This window comes from Saimiri boliviensis, chromosome 14, assembly GCF_048565385.1.
Source record: "Saimiri boliviensis isolate mSaiBol1 chromosome 14, mSaiBol1.pri, whole genome shotgun sequence".
Lineage (NCBI taxonomy): Eukaryota > Metazoa > Chordata > Mammalia > Primates > Cebidae > Saimiri > Saimiri boliviensis.
In genome coordinates, this window is record NC_133462.1 from 91087931 (window position 1) to 91109235 (window position 21305).

Sequence of the window (21305 nt, forward strand, 5' to 3'; positions counted from 1 at the left end):
CTATCGTCGTTGTTGGTATTGCCTGTTCTGGGTTTGGGAGGCTGACACAGTTCAAGTTGACAGTTCTCACTCTGGGTCTCTCAAGTGGCCGTAGTCAGATGACAATAACTGAGGCTGGAGTCATCTCAAAAGCTTGCTCACTCACATGTCGGGCAGTTGAGGCCGATGGTCAGATGGTCACAAAATAGCAGGTGGTCAGAGGGTCTTCACTCAAGGGGTGCTAACAACCCCTGTTCACCTCGCCTGAATCCAGAAGGGCTGCCCCTCTCTTGCAATAAAAGCAAGGGAAAGCCACATGCCTTCCTTCTGTCCTCCTCTCAGAGCATCTCTGGGTGAGAGGGTCTAATGAAGGCCAGGTACTGAGGGCTGCAAAGTATGGTGCAGGTGTGCCTCCGGCTCCTCTGCCTCCCACCCTTTCTGCAGTCCTTCTCCACCCCCCACCCAGGTGTCCCTGTCCTGGTCTTATCTGGGATTTCTGATGTTACTTCAGCTTCTGAGATCCAAAATTATGATGCTATAATGGTGAAAAGTCAGGTGCGAGTTGGGGATTTGGGGACTAGAGGGCTGTGCCTAGAAGCTCTACTAATCAGACCTGGTTGTCACCAGCTCAGTGTCCTGTAAGGCCACGCTGCTCTGCAAAATTGCTCCGTCGAGACGTTCCTGTTCTACCATCCACCACATGAAAAGACACTCTGGAAAAAAACACAACTCACAACATTTCAGGAAACATAATTTTAAATGCCACAAACTAGGGGTTTCAAGCATTGTTTTGCAAAGCCTAAAATTCTGACATTAACATTTTAATAAGTTGCTGTGCACACGTTTTCAAAATAAAGACTGAAATTGTCCATGGAGGAAATCTCTTTACAGGCAAAGTAAGAAGTTCTCCTTCAGGTTCATCTAAATGATCTCAAAGGTTTCTACCTTTGAAGATTCTGCATCAACTTGTAGCCCCAGTTTCTAGCTACGTAGCAGATGTTCATTGTTGTGTGAATGAATTAGTGAATGGGAGAGAAAAAGGGCATGTTTAAAACTCAGAGACGTAACTTATGCACTCAACCAAATAGACTGAGGATGACTGATACTTCTTGTAACACCAAATACTGGAATGAAGAACTATTTGAGACAGGCTCTATACTACTAATTAAATTGACAGAAGTAGCCAATTGTGCCTGAATCTGGCTGCTCTGTCGTCAACAACTGCCGCCCGCCACCACACACACACAACATCCTGCCAAGTGCATAATCTTTTCGTTAATTCAATTAAGCTGTTCAGAAATGGATGTCTTGATAGATGCAGGGGCTGGTTTTCTATTAAGCTTCATGACTTGATTAAATATGCTCTTTATTCAGATACAGGTTAGGGTTTTGGTTGAAGGCAAACACAGAATTTGTTTCTGTTTTTGTTTTAGAGACAGAGTCTTGCTCTGTTGCCCAGGCTGGAATGCAGTGGCATGATCATGGCTCACTGGAGTCTCAAACTCCTGGGTGCAAACAATCTTCTTGTCCTGGTCTCCTGAGTAGCTGGGACCACAGAAGCATGCCACTATGCTCAGCTAATTTTTAAAATTTTGTGTAGAGAGGGGAGGTCTCACTATGTTGCCCAGGCTGGGCTCAGGCTATCAATCCTCCACCTACGGCTCCCTAGATGCTGGGGTTTCAGACGTGAGCCACCACACCCAGCCAGAGTTTCGATGACCACTTTGGTAGCTTCTCATCATTTAATTTACAATCTCAGCATTGGCTACCTGTACATAAATTTGAAAATGTACATGTAAAGATATCTAAATGTATTCACAAAGAATTCATTTAAATACTCAATAGTGCTATTAAAAATACCTGAACTATAAGTGTGGGCAGAAACCAAAGAACGTAAACGTGTTTTATCGGCTAAGTAAATGCATAGCGAAACTACGTAAGTACCTTGAAAACCAACACTTTCAAAGAAGGAAGAGAGGGAATGAGCAAATACAAAGACCCAAACTGTGAAATGCTTCTTAGGCTTAACTATATAAGGAGTTGAAATTGCTATTTAATTATTTATATACCATAAGTATCTTTAAAAAATTAAAAGTGTAGTGGTTTCAACAGCTTGCAGTGAAAAATAGGTATAATGATGTCCCAAACCATTAATAAAAGATTAAAGAAAAAAAAACATAGCCAAGAAGATGGGGAAGAGGAGGTGAAGAAAATCTGTTGAGAAAATCTATGCCATTTATAGTTATTGTTTTAGTGTCCACTTCCGGCATGGAATGGCAGCTTAGCAGTGACAAGAAGTAGATCTGCCTCCATTATTGAATAACCCTGTGATTCTGGGCAAACTTCTTGAACCTCTGTAGGCCTCACTTTCTCCATTTGTAAAACATGGATAATAATAGTGCCTGTCTCATTAGAACTGTTAAGAGGATGAGTTAACATATAGGAAGTGCTTAAAACGGTGCCTGGCACATCACAGGCTCTGGCTGAGTGTTAAATAAAAATAATTTTTTATTCAATGGTATCATGCCCGGAGTAAGCCTGAAAAGAAAAAAAATCATAAAACCAGTAACAACGTCTTTTAAACATATGTATAGACTGTTGAAGAAAGGGAAATGTAGTTCATTTTGGTCACAACTTTGTGAATGCAGAATAAGACTTGCTGACTTCTTGCAAGGTTCTTGTTCAAAAAAATGGATACTGAAACTTACCTATATTAGGCAATCGATGTCTTATTTCATTTCAATGCAATAGATGTTTGCCAAAGTCATCTCTATTATTATGATGTCAACATGTGATCATCTTCGACCTGTGAAAGAGTGGAAGGCTGAAGTGGTTCGATGTCATATCAATGGATAAAGAAGAACGATGTTTTGTTCAAAACTAAAACGACTTTTAAGCTCCCACTTTGCTGAGAGTGGATAGCTCTGGATGTGAAAGACACTAGGTGACTTAGGAGAAGTTGTGAGAACTTTCCTGCATATTTGCCCTTCAGTCTTGAATGATGAGGCACCATTTTCTTAGATTTAGCTACAAGATTCCCTGGAGTTTCAGATAAAATAGAATTTTTTCCATCATTCTTTATAGGCTCAAGAATGTCAGCCCACCTAGATGCTGCAGGAATAGACGCTGTAAATGACCATCACAGATTTTTCCCTCTTGACAGACATTTATTATATCCAAAAGCCTCACCTTAAGAATATAAGCATCAGAAATGTCATCAGCATTATCATCAGCAGTTGCATTTCAATTCTGCGTAGGGACCGTTTTGTGAGAACCCCATGCCTGTCACTGTGCTCAGTGTTTCACCTCTCTGAAATCCCTAGGAAGATGGATCCTTGCCTCTAAAGAGTTGAGAACCCAGAGTGGGAAACAGGCAAGCAGCCTGAATGTCACGGGATGAGCTGTCTCCCAGTCCACTCCTCTGGGCAAATGTCCTTCCCCGTAAGGCATCTGAACGCAGGCCCAGCTGCTTCTGAAGGCTGCTTTGGCTACACGCAGTGCCTCTTCTCCACAGCAGTCCACCTCCCACCCTAGAGCGGGAGCTGATGCTTTGTTGTGAGTAGGTGGGCGGCCTCCCAGGGGGCTGTAAAGAATGTACAATACAAGGGCTGGGCGTGGCGGCTCACACCTGTAATCCCAGCCCCTTGGGAGACCAAGGCAGGAGGATTGCCTGAGCCCCAGAGTTCAAGACCAGCCTGGGCAACATGGTAAAACGCTGTCTCTAGCAAAAATACAAAAATTAGCAGGGTATGGTGGCTTGCTTCTGCAGTCCCAGCTACTTGGGAGGCCGAGGTGGGAGGACGGTTTGAGTCCAGGAGGTGGAGGTTGTAGGGGCGTAAGATCACTGCATTCCTGCCCGGGTGACAGAGCCACGCCCTGTCTCAAAAAAAAAAAAAGTGCAATACATCTAACAAACCTGCACCCCCACAAATCTAAAATGAAAGTTGAAATTGTTTTTTTAAAAGAATGTACAGTAAATCCAGATCTCCCTCTCCCAGCAAGATCTTGATTTCTTGATTTAGGCTATGAGTCATATGCAGAAAAAGGTAGGATGGTAAATGGAAAGTAAAAACGCTCTACATTTGAGCAGTAGCATTAGGGCTCTCACTGTTCAATGCCAGCTGTGTGCAAAGGGCTCTGCATATACTTGTGGGCTCCATCTTCACAGCAATGCTCTAACACAGGTACCATTGTCTCCATTTTATTTATGTATTTAATTGTTATCATTATTATTATTTTAGAGACAGGCTCTTACTCTATCACCTAGGCTGGAGTGCAGTAATATGATCATAGCTCACTGCAGCCTCGAACTCCTGGGCTCAAGAGATCCTCCCACCTCAGGCTTCTGAGTAGCTGGGACCACAGGCGTGTGCCACCATGCCTGGTTGCATTTTTTACTTTTTAATAGGGATGGGATCTCAATATGTTGCCCACGCTGGTCTTGAATGCCTCAGCTCAAGTAATCTGCCCACCTCGGCCTCCCAAAGCACTGGGATTACTGTGCCCAGGCATCCTTCATTTTACTGATGGAGAAAATGAGGCATAGGGCAGTTACATCACAGCTGCATGGGAGGTTTGAACCCAAGTCTGTCTGAGTCTAAGTCTTAAGGACGCCGAGCCCCTCTAGCCTGGGCACGGCTTTAATTTCTGCCTCTTTCTGTCTCCAGCCTTCCCATTCTCTTCCCCCACTTTCAGCCTCCCTTGTGATTTCAGCCTGTCCCTGGCATCCAACTGCAACTGCTGCAAGGACCCTGCCCTGCCAGAGATGCCCAAGAGTGGAGGGATAAGACGAGGTTTTATCTAAAACAGGGACGAGGCATTCATGCAAAGGATCTAACAAAACATTAGACAGATTCCTGCCTTGGAAGCTTTCCCCATCCTCTAAGAAGGTGACAGAGCTCTGAGGAACCCTCATCCGTCAGTTCGACGGCGACATGTTGCTAATATTCGCCAGCTGTCTGACCAGATCTCCCTCTTACAGATGTGGACACTGAAGCAGGATGAACATTAAGAGGCTCACCCTGGGGTCACACCCAGCACAGCAGGGATTAAAATCCACAGACTTTACATTTCTAGCCTATCACTTGCCCTGCCAGCTTACCGTCCACGCTGTCAGGAACAGAAGTCTAGCTGCCTCATGTGATTGAGTGTGAATGTACACTCTCGATCCCGATTCACTATTCTCAGGGGCGGCAGTGCAGGGAGCCTGGCATATGCATTTGCCTCCAGAGCACACAGAGGGAAACTCATGGGAAAGAGACAGACTCCAGAAGCCGACTTCCAGATCGGGGGTCACGCCTCCTTAAAAACACAGCAGGTCATCTGAGTTTCCTGTGCTTTGCTTGCTTACCAAATTATTTACAGAACCTATGATTTCCTCAGGAGGGTTAGAGACAGCAGGTAGGGATTCCAGGTGAACATTCTCTTCTCACAGATGGCCCTGTGTCCTGAAATTCTGTACGGTACCAATGGGAACCACGCCCACTGTCTTGAGGCCAGTGCTCTGACATTTAAAAACCCAGCTCCTCTTCAGTGTGACTAAACAAAGATATAAATATATATGTAACATGAACGTGAACCAAACGCCGTATCTCTGGAAAGCCCACACTTTGGAGAGATGGCACATAGGCCTCCTTTCTCTTTTCACTGAGAATGCAGAGAGTGAGGACCATCAGGAATTCTGAGTTTTGTTTGCTTTGCCACAAGGCCAGTGGGGATGGCCATTGGTTTTAATGCACATCTTGGCCCAGATACATATTTTCTCTTTGGAGAGTACAGGCAGAATTTTCCAGAAGTTTCACATTGGATAGGTGCTTTCCAGTGGTCAGGCCTCCTGGCCCCCCAGAGAAAGGCTTCTGTGTGGAAAGCTCCAGCTGGAGCAGGAATAGCCCTTAGCAAGCAGCAAATTGAGGGTATAAAGGAGTTCAGGGACCCGCTTGTGCGCCCTGGCTCTGCTTGGTGGCCTCCTTAATTCCTGTCTCTAAAAGGAGGCTCCAAAATACCAGGGATCTCACAACCTGATGCAGTCATCAACTGCAGATTCTGATTTACTCTTAAGATTTGTGATAATGTCTGAATGTGTTTTATGGAATTTGTCATTGGCTTGTATCTACTTAATTTAAAAAGCCCATAGCCCCTTGTTCTTGTCCTATGTGAAGTAATAGTACTGCTCCAGTGAATTCTGATGAGGCCAGTTACTCTAGAAGGCCAGGAATCACTGGCAGAGCAGACGCCCCAATGAGTCTTCTCTCATGGGCCATAAAATTGTCAGAAGTACAAAAATACCAAAGCACGATATTAACATGATCATAAATAAAGATTCAAAGATGATTGGGATAGAGGACAGAATGCCTTATGGGAACGTTTGCAGTCCCTATAAATCAGAGCATCATAAAATCATAATCTGGCAATAAACGTAAGAGGCCACATTCACTTCGAGGTTAGAAGTCAGATGTCCCTTGTGATCTCAAACATGACTATAATTTGTATTTTTTAAATGTTACTATAAATAAATCAGATGTTACTATAAATCAGAGCATCATAAACCCGGCAATATACTTGAGGAGCCAGTTTTCATGTGAGGCTTGGAGTCAGAATTCCCCAGTAATAGAAAAAAGGGTATTTTTAAATGACTTATATTGTTTAAACGTAGTATCCAAAGTTATTTTTATGCTGAATGTATTTGACAAGTGTCTACATGAAACAATGGAGTTAAATTCCTCGTTGGCCTTACATTATAATACCATTTAAAATGTTGCAAACTTAGTATGACTTTTAATCATTTGGTTGACATAATTCGCAAAGAAATTATTTTTCTCCTGTTGTTTTGAGAGCTGCTCGTAAGGTTCTAAGAGACATGTGAAATCTCAGGTCTGACGTCTGCACTGCCCCGACTGCATTTCTCCTCTCTGTAGCTTTTAAACTGACATGCCTGCCTACATTATAGGAGGGTTTTTAAAAAAAAAAAAGAAAGAAAGAAAGAAAGAGAGAGATGAAAGATTCACTAAGGAAATTGGCTATCGTGATTATGGGGGCTAAGAAGTCCCGCAATAGACCTTCTGTAACTGGACACCCTGGGATGCTGGGTTAGGTAGCCTTCATCAGCAGTATCTCTGCATATTTCTTTCATTGTCTTCTGTGGGGCACACTGGTGCCATTAGCATTGTTCTGATTGCATGTGCAGGGTCATGCAGGCAAAGGCTTGGGAAATACTCGAAATCCACAAGTTGGTATTCACATATCTCAAGAATCAAAGAGAGGCAAACCCAACTAAGACAGTGGAGGGAGTTAGTTACATCTTGGTGGGAATTGCAGGTTTCAGAGAGTGGACAGAAAATTAAATAATGATACGATTTATGTCCTGGAACATGGGCGAGAGACCAATCCCCTTATCCATGTTTGGTGTTCCTGTTAGAGTCACAGTAAAGACACCTCATTTTGTCTCATCATGGTTGCAGCAAGGATCAAGTCCTAAGTCTTAAATAAACTTCCACGAACTTGCTTGGGTTAGGATGACAAAATTTGTTTTAGTGGATAATGTAAATTTTTTTTAACTTTGGGAAGATAGAGCATTAAATATTTAAATTTTAAAATAAATCAAACCAATATATTAAGACTTTAGGCTAAATTTAGGCAGAGTAACTATGTGTTTGCTATATTTGAATTTTGGAATACTTAAGAAAAATGGGCACATTCCAATATGTAACAGAATACCATTTTAATTTCACATTTCAATTTAAAATGTGAAATGGAGTTAATTAATTTGACTTGTGATTCTAAGTTGAAAAATATAAAAGATTATTACCAAATTTATAAACAAAATGGAAAAAGTTTAAAGAGGCTTAAGATTCATCATATGAAAAAGTTTCTTTTTTATTAAATTTAAAAGAGCACTGTAGATACTTGGGAAAATTTTGTTTAGTAATCAGACAATTGAAACATTTTTAAAAAGAAGCAGAGTATATTATTTTTATAAATACAATTTAAAATATTTAAAGTAATTTAATTAAGAAGTAAAAGAATCCTTTTTGGTTGTTGTTTTTGGAGACAGTCTCGCTCTGTCGCCCAGGCTGGAATGCAGTGGTGCCATCTTGGCTCACTGCAGCCTCCGCCTCCCAGGTTCAAGCACTTCTCCTGCCTCAGCCTCCTGAGTAGCTGGGATTACAGGCACGCGCCACCACACCCAGCTAATTTTGTATTTTTAGTAGAGAAGGGGTTTCACCAGTCTACCAGGCTGGTTTCGAACCCCTGACCTCAGGTGATCCGCCCCCCTGGGCCTCTCAAAGTGCTTGGATTACAGACATGAGCCATCACACCCAGCCTAAGAAGTCAAAGAATCCTTAAAAGTAGTTGGAAAATGTATTCGATGTTTAAGTAGAATAATAAGAGTTGTGAGTTGAAACTAGAACTTAAGGAAAAATTAGGTTTTTGAGCTTGGGAAGTTTTAATTTTGATAAATCGGGTATGAATTTTTAAGCTCCTAAAGTTCCTACAAGGACCAGAAAAATCAGATTGAGAATTGCAATTATCGTTGGTTTATCAACCTTCCCTTTTATACTGTGTCTTGAAGATAAGGGTCAAGTCTCACCGAAATGCTAATTTTTTGATTAGCATGGTTTTTTCATCAAATGTTTCACACCCTTCATCAGCTGGTTGACCTCCTGTTTTATTCTGTATTTATACAGAGCACGATTGAATATTAAATTGCTATCATTTTTTCTTATTTTATTCAGGGAGCCTGTAAGACACAAGTGGTCTAGAAATGAGCTTGTTTTAAAAACTTGGCTCAGAACTTGTGGCAAATATTTTCAATTCAATATACTATAAATATAATTCTTAGCGCCTGGCACAATCCCGTGAGAGCAGTATGTGTGCCGAAGTCTGTAAGAGACAGAGAGTCCACAGTGATTGTTTCGTCTACCTTACAAGCTCAATCCGTTTGCTGGACTGGGAAATAAAAAGAACTGAGCTAATCTTCCAGCCTTCTTTATTAAAGTGCCCTTTGTAGTCAGTGATTTATACACTGTGCTCCCGAAGAAATGTTGGGGTCCTACCAACCCATTGTTCACAGAGAGCAAATTCTGAGAGTGGACAGAAAATTAAATGAGGCCAGGCGCAGTGGCTCATACATGTAATCCCAGCACTTTGGGAGGCCGAGGTGGGTGGATCACCTGAGGTCAGGAGTTCGAGGTCAGCCTGGTCAACATGGTGAAACCTTGACTCTACTAAAAAATACAAAAATTAGCCTGGCGTGGTGGCAGGTGTCTGTAATCTCAGCTGCTTGGGAGGCTGAAGCAGGAGAATCACTTGAACCCAGGAGGTGAAGGTTGCAATGAGCTAAGACCGGGCCACTGCACTTCATCTCAAAAAGAAAAAAAAAAAAAAAGATAGGATTTAAGTCTTAGAACATGGACAAGAGACCAATCCCTTTGTTAAGTTTTGGTGTTAGAGTGACAATAAAGACACCTCATGGTGTGTCATCATGGTTGTAGTCATCACGGTTGAGACAAAATGATGTGGCAAAAACAAATCCCGACTTGTTTTTCCCGCAGAAGTGACACCCTTCCACCGGTTCAACCAGCCCTTTCTTGTCCTGCCTTCCGCGGTGATGATCAGAGGCTCACGTTCATGAGCCTTCTGGAGTCGCAGAACAAATGTGTGTGACTCACCAGCCCCCGGTGGACCTCAGACTTGACTCGTGACCTCGGCTCAGGTTATGCTACACAACCAGCAGAAAGGTAACCACCCCGGGCTGACCTGGACATAAGGATCCACCGTGGACAGCCGGGTGTGGCTTCAGCAGCTCCTAGAACCTCAGGGCGCAAGGCCCATGCTGGGCTTTGTGGGCAGGATGCGTGCAGGGGGCCAGCAGCTGCTTTGTGCCAGCACAAGTGGGACAGCTGCAGTGAATGGGCCAAGGAGTCACCTCAAAGGCACAGTGTGCCCAACTTCAAAAGCACGGCCTTGCTGCGGACAGCTGAGAAGCAGCAGCAGCAGCAGCGGCAGCCACAAACGGGCCGCTGAGCCCAGCTTTAGGAGGGAGGGAGGAGGGATCGGGGGAGTCCCCATTGTGTGGAGCAGCCCGCTGGCAACGTTGCACAATGCCCAGTCCATGGCAGCTGCCACCGCCCGCCAGAAGCGATCTGTGCATGCAAATGGTGAACCAAGGCCTCTGGGTGCACCGGCTAAGTTTCCTCAGCTCAGTCAGAGCAAGGGACATCTATCTCTAAGGTCCCATCAGACTCTGTAACGGGCGTCCAGGCAATTTTGCTATGTTCTGGTTCTGCCTGCCTCAATGAGAATGCTTCTAATCCAAATCTGCTAAGCAGCACTGATAGGACCCAGCTATGTCGCTGTCAGCCTAAACAGAGAGCCTGGTTACAGGCACTCCTCAGACTCTCCCCCTGTATCACTCTGCCCCACTCATTCTTGTTTCTTCCCCCCGAAGCCCATGTCTCCAGGAGGAATGTGCATGATAGACAGCTCTGTGCCTATTACCCCGTCTTCCTGTCGGATGGGGGTGGTGGACGTTGTAGGGGAAGGAAGTGTTGGGATAAGGCACATAGATGCCCCATCACTGAAAACTGTCTTTCATTGTTTGTATGCGTTCTCTCTAAGTGGGTATTCACCTTGCATCCTGTATCCATGTTATTTATATTAACACCCAGTTTTCAGCTCATCCATGATGAACTCTCAGAGAAAACGGGATGGGCCCCTTGCACGTTAAGTTCATCACTAAGAGTGCATATTTAAGACAGGCTGGAACACTAATTGCTTAGTGGTACTATCACACACACACACACACACACACACCCCCCACCAGATGTTTGAAAAGAAAAAAGATTTTTTGCTTCTTCCAAGGGACTGTGAAGTAAATGTAGGGGCAGGAGGTGTCTCGTCCACACGCGGAGTTGCTAATACTATTCTACAACTAGTTTTCCTGTTCATTTTTCGTCATTGTTGTTCTCACTTTATTTTAAGACCCCTCCCTCACGCTCCGCTCTCTGCCTTTTGTTCCCAGCTATACTGTGTGACAGTCGGAAAGTGTCAGGAGCAGCTTACTTTACCTCTACGCTGTGTCCAGGCCGCCCTCCGTAAGGAGTAAGTTAATGGACTGTTAGAACTCACAGACGCAACACGCTCTGTTCTCCAGAGGGTTTAGATGCAGAAGAGTGGGCTCCCGGCAGTGACAGCTAAGGAATACTGCTCTGGCTTGCTTTTCTTTTCTTGCTTTTTCTTTCTTTCTTCTTGTCTTTCTTCCTTTTCCTCCCTCCTTCCCTTCCTTCCTTCCTTCCCTTTTTCTTTTTCTTACTGTAGTAAAGATGTGTAACTTCCTATTTTACCGGTTTAAGCGTACAATCCGGTGGCACTGAGTACTTCGGTAATGCTGTGGAACCATCACTCTCTATAGCCAGAGCTTTTTCAGCATCCTAAATGGAAAGTCCAGCCATTCACGGCTAAGCTTCCTCCCTCCAGCCCCTGATAGTCTCTCTTCTTTCTGTCTGTTTGAACTCGCCTATTCTCGGCGTTTGTGCCTTTGTGACTGGCTTATTCCTTTCGGCAAATGCCTTCGAGGTTCATCCATGTTGTGGCATGTGTCAGAATTATTTTTTCTTTTTTATGACTGAATCATATTCCAATAAGATTACATCACATCTTATTAATCCATTCATCTGTTGGTGGACAGGTTGTGTCTACCTTTTAGCTGTTGTGAATAATGTTGCTGTATCTGTCTGCTTTTTGAAGATAAACAGTTTTATCTTCTGTTAAAGATAAAACTCAGTGTCCTAAACAGGTATCTTTCGTTCCGGTGTCATCTGGAACCAAAGACACCTGTTTAGGACACTGAGGGTTTTTTTGAGACACTTTTACCTTAACTCAAAGTACCCAGGGTCCTTGGGTGTACACAATTGCCTACTAAGTCAACTTCGTACTGCCTTAGATTTCAAAAGCTACTTTAAAAAAGTCAGAGTACACTGTATAATTTGTATCAAGAAGTATCGTTACCGAAAGCAGGTCCGGATCCAGACCTCAGATCTCGCACAAGAAAGAATCCTGGGCAAATCCATAAAGTGAAAGCAAGTTTATTTAAGAAGAGAAGGAATAAAGAATGGCTATCCCATAGGCAGAGCAGCAACACGGGCTGCTCGATTGAGAACACCTATAGTTACTTGTTGATTATATGCTAAACAAGGGGTGGATTATTCATGAGTTTCTGGGAAAGGGGTGGGCAATTCCCAGAACTCAGGGTTCCTCCCCCTTTTAGACCATGCAGGGTAACTTCCTGATTTGCCATGGCATTTGTAAAATGTCATGGTGCTGGTGGAAGTGTCTCTTAGTGTGCTTCTGCATGATAATTAGGGTATAATGCGCAGTGACGATGCCCAGAGGTCACTTTCATCTCCATCTTGGTTTTGGTGGGGTTCAGCAGGCTTCTTTACCACAACCTGTTTTATCAGCAAGGTCTTTGTGGCCTGTGTCTTGTGCTGACCTCCTGTCTCGGTCTGTGACTTAGACACCTTAACCATCTAGAAGTGCAGCCCTGCAGGTCTCAGCCTTATTTTATGCAGCCTCTGTTCAAGATGGAGTCGCTCTGGCTCAAAGACCTCTGGCAGTATTAGTTACAATCTCACAATACCATGACTTTTGGAGGGACCCAGTATTGTAACAAATAATATCCAGACCCCACGAGTCAGGGGCCTAGAGTGTTTTACAGAACAGCCAGTTTGTACCAAAACCATTGTTTGGACCATTGTTTCAGTGCAAATATCTAATTGTTTGCACGAATTACAATTTGTCATGCTCTAGCCTCCATTTTCATTCTGTGGTAATTGTAATAGCACATCAGAGATTAATATGTGCTCAGTTTTATTATAGAAATTAAAAATAACCAGCTTTACCTGTAGAAATTATACCTCTTTCCAGTGGAGTCATTAATAAGAAAAGTCACCGTCTGTTTTTCAGTTTTGTTTTTATTTTTGCGACACAGTCTCACTCTGTTGCCCAGGCTGGAGTGTCGTGGCACGGTCTTGGTTCACTGCGACCTCTGCCTCCTGGGTTCAAGTTATTTCCCTGCCTCGGCCTCCTGAGTAGGTGGGATTACAGGTGCACACCACCATGCCTGGCTAATTTTTATATTTTTTGTAGCAATGAGGTTTCACCATGTTGGCCAAGCTGGTCTCCAACTCCTGGCCTCAAGTGATCCACCTGCCTCAGCCTCCCAAAGTGCTGGGATTAAAGGCATGAGCCTTTAATCACACCTGGCCACTATTTGTTAATGCAGGGGTTTTCTTCTCTAAAGCCACATCAGCCTTTGGTAATTTTGTCACATTTCTGTTCCCCTTGTCTACCTCCTCCCCGTCTCCTTCCCACCCTTCTTCCCCTCCTCCTCCTCCTCCCTTCTCTTCCAGTCCTGCACTCCCAGCAAGTGGGAAGTTAGGTAGGTTTGCTGGGATTCTCTTATGTACCTGTAACTCTCCTTGTCCAAGAGATGTAGACACATCTGAGGTTCTTTCAAAGTCAGAACTGTAATCGAAGGAGCTTTATCCTGGGTTCCGGTCAACGACAACTTTCTCTTTGTAAGAAACTGGGCAGCACTCTTAGCAGTCTGTAACCTCAGGCCCATCACAGGTCTATGGCCCTTGGTTGAAATGCAGCAAAATCTGTTTTGCAGACAACATACAGAATTTGTTGAAGGTGGTGAAATAGGGATAGCGGGTTCTCAGGCATGTACTTTACCTGTTAGTTTAGGAGCTGAAGGCAAAACATGTTACACATCTGTCTCCCTGGTGCCAACAGTGGCCTGGTGTGGTGCTGGGAATCCCTATATCCTGGTCTTAGCAGCGTGGTGTGGTGGGGTTTAGAGACAAACAAGGCCAGAAATATCCAGAATAGGGACCTTATTCTAATGCTGTCTAATTTGGAAGTCATGATTTTCATCCAAATTCAGAGTCAGAAGGCATGCATTCTCAACTCTGTGGCCCAGTGCTGGACCATCACATCTCCATTCTCCTGGCTCTGCCCCCTGGAGCAGAGTCATATCTTCATACCTAACCTGGGATTCACTCGGGGTGGCTGGCAAAATACTAAGGGAAATATTAGGGGAGTTATAGATTATAGTCTCAAACCTTTTGGAAGGCCGAAAGGTTTCAATGAGATGGGCTGAAGGCAGCCAGTTCTTACGTTAGAACATTAAGTCATAGGGTAAAGATTAGGATAATAAGAACTTCCCCAATTAGGTCTGTTTACCCCACATTCATTTGTCCTCACTCTAATTTGTTTCCTCATGTAAACTCTGTGCTGGATGGTCCTCTCAGGGGCAGGTTGAAGGGGAATTACCCGTTAATGGTGTTTACTCTGGACCCGGGAACCAGACCTTTTATCATTTGTAAAACCACTCTTTTAACCATGTTAATTATCCACAAAGGTGTTGACTTAGAGCTTCTGTTATTAAATCTATACTGAATAATGCAAGGAGGAACAGGGGGTTGTGGGTGGGTTAGCAATCGCCCTCTGAACACAGTTGACCACCATCCCTAGCCCACTCAAATCACTGTACTGGGTGTATGAGTGCCTTTATTCATCCATTGTTGAGTCAGGGTCTGCAGGACAGGCCTCTGTAGGTGGTGACCAATGTCTCACCTAACTTTATTGACTACTGGGATGTTCCAGGCACTAGTTCACAGCACTTCAAAATAATCCCACAGGGAAGTTCTATTATTTTCATACCTAATTTTACTGATGAGGAAACCAAAGCTTGACCAGAGGGACATATCTGTGGTTACCCAGCTCACAGAGGGTGAAGGTGAAACCCAAGCCAGGTGTGTGTGACCTCAGAGCCTGTGCTTCCAAAGGATGTGCTTGACTGTGGCTGGGACACCATCTTGGTGGCTTGCTGTAGATTCAAGGTCATGAGGAATGGCTCTGTGGGTGTCTTTTACACTGTGGACGTTGGTCAGATACAGCCTCTGGTTCCACTGTGCCCTTCCTTGATAGCTTCACCCCCATGTGGGTGTACCCCGAGTCTGAATGGAATGATCAAGCTGCTTGGCAGAGACTCTGTTGATTTTGTCTTATGCCAGCACATTACTGGCCTCAGTTCTTGTCAAAGGAAGGCCTGTCTTTACAAGGTTTTTTTTTGGTCCCAAGGGCTTCCTAATGGCCTGTGATCCCTGATAGAAGTCTTGGGGTGCAAGGATCCTTACCACTTCTGTGAAGGGAATCCACACTGTGCAGACCCTGTCAGCTCTCACTCCCTCCAGTGTCTGACACGTCATGTTTCTTGAATATACAGGTTACTCATTCTAGAAGCCACCTAATAGGCAGAAGGAAAGAATAAAATAAAATGAAATAAAAGGCTGAATGTCCAGCCAAGAGGAGCACTTGGACTAAGAGAAACTGACTAAGGACTGAAAAAAACTTTTTTTTTTTTTTTAAATCAGGAAGCCAGGGTTTTATCTCTCTTGGCCACAGAGGGCCACCCTTGCCTAGCTGTGCTCGAGTGTGACAAAATGGGGCTTATGCAGGGGTTCGAGGCAAGGGACCTCTGCACTCGGGGGTGGGCCTCGGCTGGGAGGGCACGCGGCGGAAGACCCCACCAAGCCCTCTGCAGGTCCCAAAGCCTGGCGCCACCCAGCAGCAGTTCCAGCTGGGTTCCAGCCCGCTGTCCGCCCTCCCCTCCCCATCCCACGACCTCCTCCTGGGCTAGAGGTAACAGCCGGCGGCACCCCCCCTCCCCAAACTGCCTGAGAACCCTGACTAGCACTTGAGGGTGCCAAGTTGCTGTACTCAGCTTTGAAACATCCAACCTGATATATGAACAGTATCTGAGGTCGTACTTCTTAGAGCACCTAGAGAAACTGTCCTCTACTGCTTAGAGCAGAAAAATATACGTAAACTTACTTGACTTCAAAGTCCTTCTCCTTGGTCTGCCTCCAAAAATGTGCTGACCCCGAGAGGCCAAAACAGAGGGCTTACCTGTCATACGCAGTCCTCCTGCCTGCCCATCTACTTGGACCATGGTGTCAAAAACCGGGAAGAAGGATTGAAACCCACGGAAACCTCACCACACTCTTTCGCATGCTGAGCAGTCTTAACTATGGGGTAACGAAACGATGGGCACAAAAACTGTTTCTCTGAGCTCGCTTCCCACAGCATAGAATGCCGGAGGGTTTTCTGCTTGCCTGTGTGCACGTGTGCATGTGCATGCATGTGTGTTTGTGTTTCTACAACAGGGACAATGACGTTATTATTGTCTGAGATTTGCATTCCACATACTAAAGCCAGTGACTTTGTCTCTTCTGATTGTTGGAAAGCTGCTCCCACCACGGTTAAGTGCAGTCCTTTGACCTGCAGCATTGTGGGTGGCCTGAGTGCGGGCCATGACCTAAGGTTTGCAGAAGGCAAAGGAATAAACAGGAGGGTAGGGCCTGTGCTGAACTTACGCTCAGAGCCCTCCAAAACGTGGCCTCCGACGCATATTTCTTCCTCGGTTAATTAAGCAGGGACAGCGAATTTATGGGAAATGTGTGGCAACCAAGCAGCCATGTTCCATTTTTTTTCTTACCTATGGCCATGGCACAAGAATGGAGTGGGAGCAGGGATGTCCATAAATAGTCTGGCTTCGGTTTAACAGAGACAATTCCTTTCACAATCACAGCTTTAGCGTGTGCTAAAAACGACAATGCCGTCCAATGTCAATAGTTCCAGAGAGACCCTTCGGTCCTAGTTCCAGCAATAAAACCGCTGGTGGGTGGTCGCTGCTTCTGGTTGTCTCCGTTATCGTCTCATTGTGCGGATGTGAGGCCCGGTGCACTTTGCAGTGCTCAGGCATTTTTAGAGCCTTTCATGCGCTGGAGTGGCTTGACATTCGTATTTATGTATCTTGCTCGCATGGCAGCAGAATCTCTATTCTTAGGGTCCTCCTCCTTTGTGCATTCGAGGTCACACCCCATTTACGTGGGAATTGTAATATACCCTGAGAACATCAAGCCGTCGTAACTCAACTCCACAATCCAGAGACCTCTTAGGTGCTTGAAGCTCTGCCTCTGGATTCAAAGTCAAAGTGAAGCCTCGAACAAGCTTATTGAATGAAGGCAATTTGTGTTTACTTTAGAAACTTTAATGCCAGATAGAGGTGATGGGGAGGAAGGCAGCAAATCACACTGCCAAGTGTGTGCCTACGCAACAATCTTGCATGTTCTTCACATGTACCCCAAAACCTAAAATGCAATTAAAAATATATTTTAAAAAAAACACAGTGTACTCTGGAAACTTTTGAAGTTTTGTCATCTTTAAGACGTATTTCCCAATGTTGAATTTCTACACAACCCTAGGCTTGTCTAAATCAAAAACCTGGTCATCACACTGACTCTTTCCCTCAGTCTCTCTGTATAGTAGGTCGCTTACTGTGTTCAGTTCTATTGATGTGTCGTTTGATCTCACACCTTCATCCTCATCCTAAACCTCTAGTCTTGCTGCTCTCTAATCTGTCATTTATACTGATGTTACTGGAAAGGGGTCCCAATCCAGACCCCAAGAGAGGGTTCTTGGATCTTGTGCAAGAAATAATTCAGGGCCAGTCCACAGAGTATAGTGAAAGCAAGTTTATTAAGAAAGTAGCGGAATAAAAAATGGCTACTCCATAGATAGAGCAGCCCCGAGGGCTGCTGGTTGCCCATTTTTATGGTTATTCTTGATGATATGCTAAACATGGGGTGGGTTATTCATGCCTCCCCTTTTTAAACCATACAGGGTAACCTCCTGACATTGCCATGGCATTCGTAAACTGTCATGGTGCTAGCGGGAGTGTAGCAGTGAGGATGACCAGAGGTCACTTTGGTTTTGGTGGGATTTGGCTGGCTTCTTTACTGCCACCTGTTTTATCAGCAAGGTCTTTATGACCTGTACCTTGTGCCGACTTCCTACTCATCCTGTGACTTAGAATGCCTCACCATCTGGGAATGCAGCCCAGTAGGTCTCAGCGTTATTTTACCCAGCCCCTATTCAAGATGGAGTTGCTCTGGTTCACATGCCTCTGACACTGATGTCAAAGTAAATTTTCTGCACTACCAGCCTAATCATCCCAGGTTCCCCACAGCCCTCTGAGCCAAGGCAACATCCTTAGGACAGCCTAGAAGAATCTTCATTGCTTGAATTTGAAAGCTTCACTGAAACACCCCTCGGTTTCTCCCAGGTACCCACACCCTTGTGCCCTTCAGTCAGGTATCCAAAAGCGCCTTATTCCCTCACACATCCAAGCCTCAGCCTCAGTTCCTCCTTGTTCGAGAGGGCATATTTCACTCCTCTTCTCTTGGATAACTTCTGTTTCTTCATGAAAACTCACCTGAAGTATGTTCTGCCCCCAAAGTCTTTCTTTTTGGAGCCCATCGGGGCTGAGTTCGGTGCCCCTCCTCTGCTCTGATCTGTGACCCTTGACATGCTGTGCTCTCTGCCCAGCCGGTGTGGCCCACAGATTGCCATTGTAGAGTTGCTGGTCTCTGTTTCTCATGGATTGTGATGTCCTTGAGAGCAGGGACAGTCTCTTTTCTTTCTCTGCATCCCTAGAGATTCCATAAGGCTGACCCATAATGAGCAAGTGATTGCTGGATATGTGTCAAATAAATGCTGCTAAATTACTCATGAAATGATCCTTCGAGGTGGTAGTTTAGATCAACAGTCGGGACCCATTAGAGTGATAAAAATAAAATCGCTTCTTGTCATCCCTTGAACTTATACAAGCAACAACTAAAATTCTAACCCGGAGCTCTGAGAGCTGGAGCTGGGAGGATTCCCGGTGGGGACATCTCACTGCTTCGGATTGCTCAGGGTCGGGGGGGGGCTGCTGTTTCCCTGGGCACATGTTGCTTTGTTTGCTTGCTTTTATGGTTAGTTTGCCATTTCCCTCACAAGGAGATGAGCTGCAGCATCAGGATCCTTCCTTTCTCCAGGGTCATCAATGGTTCACATGAGAATTTCGTACCAAATGGCAGAATCATTCACAGTGGAGCCCTCCACAGGCCAAAAAGGGATGGAATATTAAGGGTGTATCCTTTGCCCAGAAAGAACTCTTCATCATTCAGCAAGGCATGTTGATCAGTTACTTTGCAAAAACTGATACAGTGTACTTCCCCCGTTTCTGAGAGTGAAGCTGAGATTAGGCTGCATGATATATTAGGAGAAAAAAAAGAACAGAATAAATGGGCATGGCCTGAAGCTCAGTGAGTAATTTCCCGGCATCTTCCCGGTGCTGCTCCCTGGGGCTTCCCAGGTAAACTGTGCACCGGCTCCCGGCAGCCTTTCCCTGGTCTTTAGGTGGCCTTTGTTTAAGCATTACATGGATGTTTGCAAGATTATTCAAGCGATTTCCCACAATTTATTTCAAGCATTTACTGTAGGTGGTTTCAGAATTTTAAGTAGCATGTAAACTACAGACCACCTGCCTCAATGCACCACATCCAGCATCCGTTTTATATTCTGATAAGACGGGATAAGGCACAGTTCTTGAACTGCTGCCAGCTCTCCAGAAAGGCACTGGGTACATCGGAAATGCCTTACGGGGCCCTCCTCGCGCTGCCGGGAGCATGTGTCCTTCAGAACCTGGCCCCAGACCTGCTCCTCTCCCCAGAGCTGGGTTCACCAAAGACACTTCCTGAGATAACTGTTCCAGGACTCAGCAATTGAAAACAAACAAACAAACAAAAAAATCGGAAAACATGTTAAAGCCCAAGGACCTAAAGCACTAAGACTCTTCTAAAACCTGACTGTCCTTCTCCAGAGCGGAGACCAGGCGCTGACTCACTTCCCCCCCCCCCCCCCCCCCCCCGAGGTAGGATTTCCTCCTGCGTGTGCTCACAGTGCAAAGGGATTCTTCGAATGCCTTTGCCATTACCCTTGCTTCTTCAGTTTGTGTCTCTAAATACTCTTAGGCTGTGCCGGTGTTTGTAGCCACAGGACACCGTCTTCATCCATATTAACCGCTCCTCTGGGGCGCTCCCTGGAGATCGTCGGCCCCTCACCTTACCCAGGCGTCACCGGGAATGGAGAAGGCTGACCCATGCCTAGGGCGCTCCATGGTCAGAGCAGAGCTTTCACATCCCAGGCAGATCTAGAGCAATCCCCAAAGCAGAGCGGGCTCCTGTGCCTTCAGGAGGTATCAATGACATCTAGCGTCAGTCTGAACAAAAAGCTCCCCTTTGGAAAGACGGCAAACCAAATTCATATGAGCTCCCAGAACTCTATCCCCCCGTCATCCACTTTGATGAAGTGTTCTCACACGATCGATGCTGAAGGAAACCTTAGACCCTACTAAAGCCTCTCAGAGAGGCAGTCCTTGTGCTCCAAACACCTGTTCTCGCCGATGAATCATCGTGAAATGCAGAACCCATCCTACACAGATATATTGATGGCCTCCGAATATTTTTACGCCAGCGCTGCAGGGCAGTGCATTGGGTGTTGTCCGATGTTTTCATGAGCGTGAGCATTGCTGGTGTTTGTGATTACATTAAAGACACGTGTTCATTGGATTAAACCTTATGACTTCTTTTTGTGGCAGATAGGAAGAAACATAATCTCAGCTTTCAGCCAGCGAGGTATTATAATCTTACATTACCTTTGAGGGCGATAAGGAACAAACATGAAAAGCAAAGCAAACAAATGCTGTCATTTCAGGTACTTCCAAGTACCCTGAGGAGAGAAAAATCGGGCCCTTATATAAGACAGGGGACCTGGGACTGGAATGGAAGACAAGGTGCTCCTTAGCCAGGGGAGTGAGGAAGGCGGGCATCCCTGAGGAGGTGCCTGAATGCGAGGCAGGGGCACACAGATGCCTGGGGAAACAGTGCCCCAAACAGCAGGTGCAGTGGTGTTACGGTAAAAACGGCTGTGCCTAAACGGACAGTGAGACTGGAGTGTGGAGAGCAAAAGGGAGAAGGGTCCCTGGGGAGGCGAGAGAAGAAGGTGGGAGCCAGAGCGTGGAGGCCATTTTGAATTTTATTTTGAGCGTCATTGAAAGGCATCAGCAAACTTCAGGCAGGGGAGTGACATCTGATTTCCGCTTTAGAGAAATCACTCCATCTGTCCTGTAGAAGACGGACTGTAGGAGGCAACGGGGACACGAAAACAGGTTAGGAGCCCGCTCATAGGAGCGACGATGGGCCCTGGGACCTGGCTGTCACACGTGAGGTGGTGAGCTGTGGCCAGCTTGGGGATATGTTTTGCAAGTAGTGCCGACAGAACGTACTCGTGGATTGGATGTCGACTTCAAGGGGAGGAGGAGAACCAGGGAGGCCGAGGTGGGTGGATAACAAGGTCAGGAGTTCGAGACCAGC